This window comes from Protopterus annectens, chromosome 5.part1 (genome assembly GCF_019279795.1).
Source record: "Protopterus annectens isolate FY-2018-M chromosome 5.part1, PAN1.0, whole genome shotgun sequence".
NCBI lineage: Eukaryota > Metazoa > Chordata > Ceratodontiformes > Protopteridae > Protopterus > Protopterus annectens.
Genome location: NC_056736.1, coordinates 436,023,949 through 436,039,104, shown reverse-complemented (window position 1 = coordinate 436,039,104; position 15,156 = coordinate 436,023,949).

The window sequence follows — 15,156 nt, the reverse complement described above, 5'->3', positions numbered from 1 at the left end:
AAGCTACCTGTCCTGCCACCACAGTGCTTGCCACAAACCTTCCTAATGTAAAACAACTGGTCTGAAGCCCAAGTGCTTAATCCAAAAGACTTGAATGATAGCTACACTTTAATCAAGTTACAACCAAGCAGTAATAAATACCATTGAATACTTTAGAGAATGTCTGGATTAGTGCTCAAGTTACACAAACAAAGCTAGATCCAGCAGGCCCGAATCCAGTCTATGCCACAGCAAACAAGGCGCACCAACTTCAGTAAGAAACAGTTCAGATATGCATGCACTATAAGCCTTTAACCAGAAATTCCCAGCTCAGAAGGGCAGAGTCCAGCCTCTCCTCCCACAAGAGTGCAGACCACGAACCCTCTTAATGTAAAATAACTGGCTTGAAAGCCCAAGTGCTTAAACCAGAATTAATACACTTTTAGAATAACAGACACTGAGCCCTCAATCAGCAGTTCTCAACCTAGAAGGATGTAAGCTACCTGTTCTGCCACAACAGTGCAGACCACAAACCTCTCAGTGCAAAACAACTAACTGGTCCGAAGCCCAAGTGTTTAAACCAAAAGGCTTAGAATGAGTTACACCAAGCAGTAATAAATACAATTGAGTATTTTAAGATGATGCAAAAGTAAAAGAAGTAGGTAAAACACAAGTACAGTAAAAGCAGATGAAATTTTTTTTTTTTTTTTTTTTTTCTGAACAAGTGCTGAGATCAAAGAAACAGATTTGAGTGCTGAAACTAGAAAACTGGCTAGTTACAAGAAAAAAAAAAACAAGCTAGAAGGCTTCCCTCAAACACAGAAGGGCTTGGGGGCTCAGAAGCCTACAAATAGTCTGTACCACTTAACAAGAAAGGCAGGAAATAAGCTTAATTTTTTTTTTTTTTTTTCTATTTCCCAGATGCTCTCTTTGTACACAGTAGGAGTGCCTGAAATCAGAATATGATCTCACTGCACTCAGTTGAGTGAGCAAATGAGATGGGCCCAGAGGCAGGCTGAGGGCGCGGCAGTTTCAATGCCACTAAGATTAACACCAAAACAAAAACAGGGCGGGTGGGTGGGAATAACTGAAGAGCAGAATAACCAGTTAAAAATTCCTTCAACACTCCTTCATACACAGTTTAAATCAATTTAAATACTGTATTTTTTAAAAGAAAAGTGCATAAAAAGGTACTTAAATTCTCTTATACGTCCAGTTGAATATAACCAAGTTCTTAGCTTGCCAAGCTGAAGTTTTAAAGCAGGAATTATTTCACATGCACCAGTTTAAATATGCAAGGACAGGAAATCACTGAATGTGGCTACCCCCACACCTGTAATTACTAGCAAATAACAAAATTCAGCCAACACTAGCTTTTAGTTCAAGTTACTGAAGAGCAGAATAACCAGTTAAAAATTCCTTCAACACTCCTTCATACACAGTTTAAATCAATCTATAGTGTAATTGCTGTTGGTTTGTCCTGTCATGTATTATTGCCTTTTCGTATGATTTTAAGTGATCGGGGATGTTTTGTGGTGTTGAAATTTGTTAAAACTTTTCTTTTTTGTGGTTTTGTGGGCTCTGAGATGGCGTCATTGCTTTTGTATGTTTATACAACATTTGAAGTTTCTATGGAGTCAGCTTGAGCTTTCTTTTTAGTTTCAAGCATTATATGACCCTTGTTTTCCCACCTGATGGCATACTAAAGCTCTTTTGAGTGAATTCAGACCCGCAAGCCAAGCTAGAAGTGCTTCATATAAAATTGCCATAACCAACAGCTGTTCGCACTGAGTAAGATCAGCTGGTGACCTTTAACCTCATGCTGAATGTTTAGAATACTGAAACGAAAACTAAAGCCAAACCGGAAAGGCTACAGGGCTGTGATTTCAGCTTTGTAATCATTTACTCTGAATGTGAAGAACTAGGAGAGAAACTCAAAGAAAACAACAATTACAGCTTTTAATCATTTACTCTGAATGTGAAGAACTAGGAGCGAAACTCAAAGAAAAAACATAACCGTCTTAAAAAGTTCATGTTCCTCGAAGTTCCTCAAAGTTCCACATTGAAATAATCTGTCACACATTCAGTGTTAGGAATTTTTTTAAGTAAAATCCATGGTAAATAGAAATTAATCATATTAATTCATTAAAGGATCTTCTTTATAAGTAAAACCAGCATATTTTAACCATCCTATGACCTTCCTAGTTGAAGTTGTTAGTAAGCCATTAGTATGTGTTCCACATTTTGCCCATTTGTTCCACATTATAAAGGCAAGTGTTCCTCATTTTGGCAATGGAAGGTTGAGAGCTATGACTACGACAACAAGAAACATGGGATCACTAGCAAGGTACCTGATAGGGGAGGAATGAGAGGAATGGGAAGAGAAGGGAATGCAAGAAAAGGAGCATTACATGCCTGTTATCTTAATGTTATTTACTGTTAATTGCATTGCGTTACAAGGGCTCACTATTTTTGAGACTCAGTAGAACAATCTCCCATGCTACAAGGTATTAAGAATGATCAAAGAAAATATAGACCAAGTCTGAAACTGATGTATCTCTCAAAATATATATATATATAAAGCTAGATAAGTACAGAGATACACAGATAGAAAGATGCATAGATAGATTGCTAAATGGATAGATTGACAGACAGAAGTTCCAAACTGGTACAGTGCAGCTTGAAAAAATTATGTGAAAATTTAGAGACAAGCTCCATTCAAAGCAACTGTTAATACTGTATGATGATCCACGGGTATTCAGAGAGTTAATGTCTTTAAATGCATTACATTATAAGGAGTTGTTTTTTTCATACAAAACTGTTGGATTTCCTGCTGAGTCATTGAGAAATATCATCACTCGATGAAAATGTACACTACACTACACTTTCATAGTTATAGTTAAGAAAAATGTATATTGTTGAAAACCTATTGCTCTGTTAACATGTTAATTGAATAATGATGACCTTTTTTAAAAAGATGTTCTCTGATTTTGGGTATTTGCCCATTCATTATTATTGGTCTGTTCAGGCTTCTTGAAGAAGCTGAGGGGTATAACCGGAGACATAGAAGGCCTCAAGCGTATCACCTTTATTATCTCAGCCACTAAACTGTACAGTATCGTTTGTCATTGCATATTTGATGTTGATTTTGATGTTTGTTTTTTCTTTTCTCATGTATTTTTTTCATTTATTTATCTGAAGCTGCTGGGTGGGCATGTTCATGCCTCTGGTTCTTTTGTTTGCCAGATACATTTGCTTTATTGTCCTATACATATTCTTATAGTCATATGCTTGCTTATTATGATATGATTATGAACGCATGATGTGCTCTCAAGGTCAGGGTTACTTTTTTGTGAGGATGCTAACATGTTATACTGTTATTGTTTGTGGTGTACTGGACAACTGATCTACAAAAAACAGCTTTATTAGATTAGAAGCATATTAGATTAATGTTTGAGCTAAATATATATTTGATATTTTTAAGATTTTTAGATTTTAAGACCTGTGTTGGTTTAGCAGAACAAGTAGTGATAATCATAAAAAATTTTTATCTCCTTGTTTTCAAACATATAATTAGGTTGTGGTCATTGCAATATGAGAAAGTCCCATGTCACAATCCCCCATATAAATGTTGCTATCTTTATGTTATGGTCTTCACAATGATGCTGATTAATGAGACTCATTATATCTATGGCACTTAATAAAAATAATCTACCAAGCTGATTTTATTTTTTTCTTCACATACCCCACTCTACATACTGGTACAACTATATAGAAACATCAGGAATATAGAGACTACTAATTAACCATGATATAAACACAATCAACCACACTTGGAATAAATATATGTAAATTATAAAGTTAATGTTTAATTTTTATATTAGCTGTTCACTTTATATTCCACCCCAGAGTAGTTAAATGTACATTTCATTTATCTAGGTTCTAACATGTTTAGTAAGCATATACATTTAAAGCTGATTCACGTTGAGTTACTGTACAATCACAAATGTGCTGTTGATACTAACAGTCTACATATAAGGTGGTTGCTGAAAATAATGTATTTGATGTGTGAGTTGTGGATTGTGGATGGTTTGATTAATAATTTAATCAAACCTGGAACTTTAAGCTCCATGTATGTTTCTGGATATAGAAATGTGTTTCAGAAGTTAGTCAAATTCTTTGTTTCTTCAATTATAAAGTGCTTAAGTTATTTCTAACTATTATATAAAAAAGCATATTACAGATTTTTTTAAACTTACCTTATTCATATGCTAGCTTACAAGTGTCTATCACTTAATGTTAATGGTTTAAACAATAATATAAAAAGAGCAGGTTTGCTTAAGTATATTAAAATGCACAAAGCATAAATAATTTTCCTACAGGAGGCTCATCTATTGAAAAAAGATCTAGAGAAAACATCCTTTAATGGCTATACTATACTTGTTACGAAATAAAAATAGAGGTACTCTTATATTGTGAAAAGAATTCTCCAAATATGCCAAAAATTATACATACATTCTCTGTGAAAGAAGAAATGTTATGCTTGGAGGTACTAGAAATCAATAAAAAATGCTATACTTTAGTTAATTCCTATTGGATACCTGAACTGGGAACTAGATTGATGAATAAATGTTGTTGTTGTTGTGTCTTTCGGCTTTTCCCGGTTAGGGCTCGCCACAGCGGAACTCCGGTCCACTAATGATTGGTAGTTGATTTTTACATGCCGAGTTACCAGCGCTGATGCACAACCTTCAACGAAGGTACGCCCATTCACGCATGTCTCCACGCAGAAGACGGTCTAGCTGAGAATCAAACCGGACAGCGTCTTACTGTGAGGCGACAAAGCTACCGCAGCATGATGAATAAATGTATTGATATGATTACTTTGCACGCTAAGGGTAAAATAATTATAGCTGGGGATTTTAACTGTTTATTAGCAGATAGAGACACTTCCAGAGTTAATAAATTTAAAATAACACCACAATCTAAAAAAATGAAATCATTTTATCTCTTCAATAAATCTTAAAATCATTAAATCAAATATGATTTAAAATTAGCAAATCCACTTAACTGTACTCATTATTCCTTTAGATTTGGAACCCAAAGAAATATAGATAATGTATTTGTTTCAAATGGTTCTTATTCCAAAATAAATTAAGTTTTAATAATGTCATGTCTACTATCTGATCATAATGCCCTTTTTTAAATCTTACTATGAGAAATGATGAGCTAATATTTTGGCAAAGAATCCCGGCTTACATAATAAATATTAAAGGGTTTAAGGATTGGTTTCTTACTGAAGTGAACACATTTCTTGAAATCAATAATAATATTGAAGTACTGGATACCATACTTTGAAGGCTTATCTGTATGGTAGAATCAAAAATTGGTATCTTTTGAAAAGAAGAGAATGGGATAGGGAACTATCGGAGATGCAAACTAAAATAGTTTAAAATCAAAATTAAAACCAAATGATAGGTAATCACATACAGAATTGTTAAACCTAAATCAAAAATACTTTGAAATATTAAATCACCAAGTTGCCATAAACTTACAAAGACTAGAGCTACAGTCCTACTCTACACATCCTAAACACTTACATAAGCTAGCCATTAGAACCAAACATATCAATAACTTAAATCATATTAATGAAATCAAATACACAGTCAACAACTCCATAAAAAACAACTGATTTAAAAGGTATGTTAGAAGCATTTAAAACATATTACAAATAGATAAATGATAGAATTATATCTTTAGAGAATGATAATTCAATAGAAAATTTCCTAAAAAACAATATCATTAACAAATTAACTAATCAACAAAATAAGATATTAGATAAACCAATAACATTAATAGAATTGAAAGATCAAATTAAAAATCTAAAAATTAACAAAGCTCCAGGTTTGAAATGGATAATCCCAGAAATTTTAAAAATTTTGCTGGATATGACACTTAGAATCTTGTTATATACATTCTCTATTGTTAAACATGAATTAAGTGCCCCCCTTCCTGGAAATATTCATCATTTTCCCTATTCCAAAACAAGGCAAAATTCTGCAGCTATGTACATCCTATCATCATATCTCTTTGCTTGATTATACATTTTTATGTCTATTTTTGGCAAAGAGATTAAACAACATACTACCAAGTCTAATAGATTATGATCAAACTGGTTTCATTCTACATAGGAAAGTACATGACAATATTATAAAATTATTGTCCCTGATAGATATTGCAAACAAAACCAATAAACAGCTTGCTATTATTAGCTTAGATATTGATAAAGCCGTTGACTCTATTAGCTGGTCTTATCTGCAAAAAAATTTCAAAGGATGTAATTTTTCCCCAGAATTTGCCAATCTAATACTAAAGTTATACAAGGATTCCCAAGCCTATGTTAAAATTGGATCATGTTTATCAACATCATTAATAATTGTAGAATGCACTAAACAAGGTTGCCCATTGTCACCCTTATTATTTGCTTTATCAATAGAACCACTCATCAATTATATAACAAGTGACACTAATATAAAAGAATATTCCTTAAACAGTGAATACTGCCCTAAAATCTAGCTATTTGCAAATTATATCCTTTTAAGAAGTGGAGATATAGATTCTTCTTTACAATCCATCATAAAATCAATTAGTTTTTTTAAAAAATATCAGGTCCAAAATTTAATCAGAGCAAAACTGAAACTCTACTAATCAATAAGAAAGTTAGTAGGCTTCTACAAGACTATAAAATTTCAATTGGGAAAATAATATATTACAGTATTTAGGAATTACCTTTAAATCCACCTGGAAGGAGACGGTTCTTCTAAATTATACTAATTTATTAGCCATAATCACCAATCTAACAACTGGAATAAAATGTTCTTCTCTATGGAAGATAGACTTACATTCATAAAAATAGTCATTTTACCAAAAATTGTGTTCTATATACAATCTCTAATTTCACCTCCTCCTAAAAATGCCTTATTACTTAATTTCTTTTGGTTTCCTCAAAGACCAGGGATAGCTTTTAACTGGCATGTTAGAGCTTGGGATAGTAATGGGATTGGATTTCCTGACATTTAATTGTATTCAAAATCTGTTATTATTAACATCACACTGATGAAGGCTATGTGATTTACTAAGCTGAAACCGGTCTGTTTCTTTCTCCTATATTACTATGTGCTTTTAGTACAGTATATTAAATATTGGTTTATTGCCACAGTTTGCTGGTCTTATTTTTGCTTTGGATTACATTTGTGTTGAGATCTTGCAGTTGCCGTACATACAGAGATTTTTTCATACTACCATCACTAGGAAAATAATAACACTAAATTGGAAGAATAAACAAGAACCTTTATTCACTGATTTTATAAGATTAGCTAAATGTGTTTGTAAAAAAGAAATTCAAACCTACTTCATTAGAACATCTAATGTAACTCATAAAAGATTAGCTTGGCAGAAACTGCAAATTTTATTAGATAAATACTAAAACTGCGTATGTATATTCATCATCTGTTAAGTATTTATTTATTTATTTTTTCCCTTTATAGCCATTCGTTAATTTTGAGCATTCATAAGCACAAAATTTTTCTTGTGCATATATATATATATATATATATATATATATATATATAATTTTGAGCATTCATAAGCACAAAATTTTTCTTGTGCATATATATACATATATATATATATATATATATATATATATATATATATATATATATATATACACACACACACACACACACATATGTATATATATATATATATATATATATATATGTATATATAGATATACACACACACACACACACACACACACACACACACACACACACACACACACACACACACACACACACATATAAATATTTATTTATTTATTTTTTACTCTGATTTTGTCATGGATGAGTGTATGTAGTTACATATAGCTGATTATTTTGTTTTCATGTTTGAATTGCTTTGGTTGTTAATTTTTGGTTGTAAACTCAAATAAAAAGTTGTTTTCGAAAAAAGAGAGAATGAGAGCAATATTGTGTGAGTGAATACGCGTATGAAAGTAGAAGAGCCTGTGAGTGTGAGATCAAGAGTCAGAGACAGCAGTCTTGTGTGCATAGGTCTCAACTATCCAAATTTTCTCAGAATGTCTGGATTTTTGCCTCATATTTTTTTTTCTGTTCCTCATAAAATTTGTGGTTTTTCTGATGTTTTGTAGCAAATCATTGGGGAGTTACTTCACTAAATAATGACAGGCATTTCAGTTACAGGCTTTATATCTTTCAGAAGATGCATTGTAATACAAGAACTTTTATTCTAGCCACTTTCTAAGTTTATAAGAGCAATATTTAAAATTTATCTCTATATGTAGGGCTTTGTCTCCTCATTATTTTTGGCTTTGTCCAGATTTTTTGTATTGAGAGGTTGAGAGTTATGCTTGTGTGAGTGAATGTGAATATGAAACCAGAGGAGATTGTGTGTATATGTATATGTGTGTGAAAGCAGAAGAGATCGTGTATGAGAGAGAGAATAAGTTCTCTGTAAAATCGTTGTTTTACTTATTTATTTTTTAAGCACTTTATTATTTTTTTATACATATTTTTTAATATAAAATGCTTCCTCCAGCACAATTAACATATACTACAGAAAGTTTGAAACAATAGTGGAGGAACTTTTTTATATCAAAAATACATATAAAAAATAAGTAAGTAAAACAACAATTTTACAGAGAGCCCATTCTCTATGCGCAATAATAACCATCAGCATGTGTGTTAATGTGTAATCAACACCCTTCCAGTGGTATAGGTGCCCTCCGCCTGTAACATCAGGCCGCATAACACCCCTGGGTGGACGTTAATTACACATTAACACACACCGTGTCGGGCATTATTGCTTACTTAGAGTTATGTGGTTTCACTAATCATGTAAATGCTGATTTCATTTTTAGAACATTAAGTTGGCATATTTTTGAAGGCCACGGCTTAATGAGTTTTAATCCCACATTCTAAAGTGTTAGTAATTTAAGGAAAATAAAAGAAAAATACATTTGCTGCTTGTTTTTATTTACCTTTTGGTTGATTTTATATCCACTAACAACAGCAAACATGATTTTAAAACTAAGAAACACAGTTTCTTTTACTTCATAACTGTGGTCTCTTTGGTTTTTTTCCTTATGACTAAAAATAATTTCACAGACTTGCTTGTTCATTTTTATGCAGTGTGCTGAGTATTTCAGGAGAAGAGTGGGCAGCACATCTATTTGATGGTGCACTTTTCAAATAAATCTGAAGCTGTTAGCTAAGTGATCATAGCTGTGACTACTTATATGCAGCTTGTAACCTGTCTGCTTGTTCTTTTTAAGGTAATTTAACTGCTTTTAAAAAAGTTTTGAAGTTTGACAGTTTGCAAGCTGTCAGCCCTTTTTTAATGTTTAGTGCCCTCTACAAGTGGACAGAGGGGGTGTGGGTACTATACACCCTACCATTGCTTCAGTATCTTGGTTGTAATCAGTGCCCTTTACAAGTTGGCAATGAGGGTGGGGTAGGTAAACCATTTGCCCCTTCCTTGCTACAGTATGTAGGTTGTAATACATTAATTCTGTGGGGGGGGGGTCCCAAAGTTTTTTTCTTATTGCAGTTGCTGATCTTCTGTGCTGCTCACTTGGTCAGCATTTCAAAGCATGAATGAGTTGCTATTGCTGTATGGATTTCTGTCACACAAGAGGACATATCCTGTTCATATATACTTTATTCTGTCTGTTCAGCCAACCTTATGAAATGCAGTTCAGTGTTTGAACAAAATCTTACCAGGTTGGTTTGTTTCTTCAGGTGATAAGGACCAGTTCACATGGTAATGACTTGCAGTAATTATCATCATTTAATAAAGCAGCAATAAAATGAATAATAAGCAGTAACAGAGCTGGAGAACTTCCCACTCTACCAAAACGTCGTGGCAAGTTTGCTATAACGTTTGTAGCTGTAACCTGGAACATTGTTTCTAGGTACTGACTGCAGTAATTACACACTGCAAAGACAAAGAAATTACTTTCACCAAAGAGGTTGAGCAAAGTAGCTCAAGCATTTTGAAATGACATATATTATATTTTCAAAGGGAGCTATACTAAGAAAATTATATTACTTTGGAGTATGAAATGGGAAGCATTTATGAAAATATAATAAATAAAAAATAATAGAACAGCATCTCATCTTGAGCATTTATTTTGAAATGACCTATTTGAGTTGTTGTATAGGAAATTCTTTTACTTTGAAGTTACATATTTGAAATTTAGTTATAAAACAACTTGTTTCATTGTCACTTATTTTGCTTTCAGACATACATGGGGCTATTCATACACACTGGCAGTGCTAAATATCAAAAATTTCATAATGCAGTACTTCACAATATTGCAGTGACGTAGTAGGAAGGGGAATGCTGTGGTGGCATGGAGTAGGACTGGCATAGTACTGACATTCTAAGAAAGGCTGCATAGTAAATTACAGTAACCATATTAATGGCAGTTGTTGCATTCTGTACTGAAGTAGTCTCACTATGAGAAGTCACGTGACCAAAGGAGCAGGGTGGCATGGCTGAATCAATGTTTCTTTACACATTTTTATTTATGTATTTATCATTTGTTGATAGTCAGACTAGGCTAATGGCATCTTTTCATGGGAGACCCAAGGTAGTATTTCTGCTAGAAGGGGAAATTTGGACAGTGCATCAGGGAACTCCCTTTACTATTTTCTGTAGGTGCTGTAGGATCTTTTACCTTCACCTGAGTTACCACTACCTTAAGGAGATGGGATCTCTGTTTAATGTCTCATTTGTAGGACAACACCCTCAGGAGTACAGCATCCCTCAAATGCTGCACTGCAGTGTCAGCAATCCAGTTACCTGGAGGGGGAATAGAACCCAGAGCCTTATGATCTTTCAGCACTAAAAGCAAGTGTGCCACCTGATGTGCCACTGGCATCATGCAGTGAAGTACCTCACAGTGTCAGCTTAGACACTGTGAACAGGCTGTAGTGGGACAGGAGAGAAAAGTGCTAACTCAGATCATTATATAAATGGGGAGGAAAGTGGGAGAAAGTAAAGGTAGAAATGGGGGATTAGTAAGCAGAAGAACCCAGGCAAGGCTAACAATAAGTAATGATAGGATAGGGAGAGGAAAGGAGGTCATTTTTGGGGTGGGGCAGATGCTTATTTTATATTTCTTAAAAAGAAGAATTGATTGGGAAAATAACAAAGAATTTATGTGGGAAGGATACAGAGAGTAGTGAAGGAAGCAGGGGCAGGGAACCAAACATAAAGTATAGACACAGATTGACAGGGCAATATTAACACAAAAGGGAGGGCAATAACAGAGGGAAGCAGAAATTCAGAGGGAGGACAACTGGTAATGGGGAGGTCAGGATTATAATCAGGGTATGATGAATGACACATACGGGAGAGGAACACCATGATGGATGACAGGGTGGATGGAGTGTAGAGACCCCACCTAGACATCACTCACCTCCATGGCTAAGGTAATGGACAAGCTCTTCCTCTGATGGCCTGATGAATGGGGCCAGTCAGTTGTTGAACTCTGTCAGTTATTCCAGGATGCACTCCATGGTCTAACTACTGGTAAACCTCATATGGAACCAGGCATCACTTCTGACACCAGCTGTCCAAGGGAAACAACTTTGGCTGACTCACCAAAGCAGAGCCCCTCCCCCTCCTTCAATGCTGTCACTGAAGCCACAGATAAGCCCTTCAGGTCACCTTTAGCAGACTGTCTGTTATCTCGATGCTGACAGGTGACCCAGCACCAGACATGTAAGCTGGCACAGACAGTGTTGCCTGTTGTTGCTCAGTATCCTACACAGCTGGACCTGTAGAAGGTTGAGACAAAAGCAGAAAGAGAAAACACATGCCTACACACACACACACACACACACACACACACACACACACACACATATATATATATATATATATATATATATATATATATATATATATAGGAGCGCTACAGAATCCTGAAAGCCCAAATCCTGAAGACCAAAATCCTGAAAACTCAAAATCATGAAAACACACAGGATACCAACACTTGCTATATTCCAGCACAAGTACATACAGAAACATAGTACTCTTCAACTATATGCAGGGAGACAAGCCTCCCTGCACCCCCCCATGTAGGGGGCTGCACCCCCCACACCCCCCTGTTACTTAAAAATATGACTCCAAGATTGGACTTCACTACACTAAGTGCAATCTCGGAGTTGATATATTTAAGTAGCAGGGGATGTGGGGGGCACAGGGGGGCTTGCCCCTCTGCTTATACTTGCAAAAGAGTAATATGGTTTGTGTTTTATTTGTTTCTGTATGTGTTTGTACTGGAATATACTAAGTGTTGGTATCCTGTGTGTTTTCAGGATTTTGAGTTTTCAGGATTTTGAACTTTCAAGATTTTGGTCTTTCAGGATTCTGTAACACTCCTATATATATATATATATATATATATATATATATATATATATATATATATATATATAGATATAGATAGCTAGCTATAGATATAAACATTATTGCATGTCTTTTACAAACAGAATTGAAACTGCAAAGTACAGCCATGGACATAGTTCACATATATTGCCATCGGAACAATTTCTCAGATCCCCTGAGACAAGCCTCTTGATAAACTCTCTCTCTCTGTCTTTCTCGATCTTTCTCTCTCTCCACAGCTACCATAAAAGAAAATAGGGACAGTTTAGTACACTGTGACTTTGTCAAAAGAAGGCAAGGAAACAAAACAGCACACAATACTTGAGAGTGGGAGGAAGAAAGACAAAAAGGTGAGAGACTCTAGGTGTCTTTGTTTTATTTGCATTTTTTTGTAAATGGGCTGAGTCCAACTGCTAGTATACAAAACCTGGCTAATAGTAAGATTTGAATAGACTAGTCATTGATGGAAAGTAACAATGGAAACAAGCACATAGAATGTTAATGACATATTGTAAATCTGCAAATTATAATTTAACAAAATTCAGAAGCACAAATCTTTTGCATGTTTCTGCAGGACTGATAATTTCTGGCACACTTTGTTAACTAATTGATAGTTATTTTCTTTGTCCATGGGGTCATTGCTTTTAGGCCCATATTAGTTTACTTAAAAACACTGGAAAAATACTTTGTGATTCTGTACATAATTATAGATGCTATATGATTGGGAGACAGTGAAGCAAAACTCTGCTTCTGAATTCTGACAATTTTGTAGCGTTTATAACAGCAAAGTAAAACTTTGCATTTCCAAGAGCCTTGTGTGCGCTTTCTAAGAATTATTTGTATGTTCATGATTGTCAATGTAACTTAGAAAACAATTTGACTTTTGATATGACTGTCATATTTGGTTATGTTATTCTTCTAAACGGATAAAATACTTTTAAAAGACACTCGAGGCACTCCTCAGTATGGAGAAAATCAATATATGTGCAGTAACAGAAACCTGGTTTAAGGCTCCAGAGAGCACCCCAGCACTACCAGGCTACAACTCATACCATACATTTCAGCCACAGAACCCCGACTGAAATACAAAAGGTGGGGACGTATCCATATTCATCAAGGATACCCACACCTCCAGGTTAATGGCACAGCACGATGCTTCAGAGATCATCCACGTGCAACTAACAATGGGCAAAACTGCAATTCAAATTGTAGCTTGCTACAGATCACCTGCCATGTCCCAGAACCCCCATTCCACATTTCTGGAAACACTGGGAAACATAAAGGTCCTACCAAGCACCCTAATATTGGGTGATTTAAATTACCCAAACATTAACTGGGAGAACTGATCAATTACTAACTCCCTTGCCCAACATTTCCTGGAATTTATAAACTCAAATGCCCTGGATCAACTGGTCAACACTCCCACCAGAGGTGACAACATATTGGACCTGGTCATCACCAACATGGGCAACACCGGAGGTCATCCCCTCGCTGGTTAGATATGACCATAAACAAATCACTTTGGATATCCACATTCTGCCCCCACCCCAAGACAAGGAAACCACCATGAAAAACTTTTCAAAAGCAAACTTCACGTTACTTAAGACTGAGGTGGAAAGTTTCAAGGCCCCCATGCTAAAGGATAATGCTGTCCAAGCTGCAAAATCCTTTACTAATTCATTCTACGGGCACCTACAAGAATGCATGGATCATGCTATCCCAAGCAAAACCAAGACTCACTCCTCCAAGAAAAGAAAACCAGTCTGGTGGACCCCTGCCATAAACAAGCTGTACAATAGAAGGAGGAAACTAGTACAGAAAAGAGTAAAATCCCAAGAAGGGAAGACATCCCTGATCAGTATCAGCAAGAAACTATGATCCTTCTTAAAATCATCCAAGGCAAGCTTCAAAAGAAAAATTGCCAAGGACTCCAAAGATAACCAAAAGGCATTCTTTAGCTATGTCAAGAATCTAAGTGGCATTGTTCAGATCTGCTCGGAGTTAGTGCAAAATGGCACAAAATACACTGAACCATCCGATATCACCAACATCCTGGCAGACAGGTTCAGTACAAACTTCACCCCCCTCTCACCCCTAAAAGGGCCCATAACCATACCAGAAGAATGTAGACCCCCTGAAATCACATACACTCAGGTTAAAACAGCCCTCTCCAAAGCCATAAACACAGCATCAATGGGACCAGACAATGTCCCAGGCTGCGTCCTACACGAGCTCAAAGATGAACTAATCCCTCACCTAAACACACTGTTCAAACTCAGCCTCTCCACAGGCTACATATCCATATAGTGGCCCACAGCAACAGCTATTCCACTCCACAAAGGTGGAGCCACAACAGACCCTGGGAACTATCGCCTATATGCCTGACTAGCTTGGTCTGCAAGGCTATGGAGCACATCATCATGGAACTCATTAACAGAGACATTGGGAACCTCCAAACACTGGACCCTACTCAGTTTGGCTTTGTTAATGGCAGATAATGCCTCTTAAACCTGGTGGACTTCTTTGAGAAAGTTACCAAGGCTATAGATGAGGGAAAGGTGGAACATGCAGCCTACCTAGACTTCACAAAGGCCTTCAACACCATTCCCCATTCTGGTATTCTAGACAAGCTCACCAGCCTGAACATAAACCCCTACGTCACAAGATGGATCGTCAACTGGGTCATGGATAGAA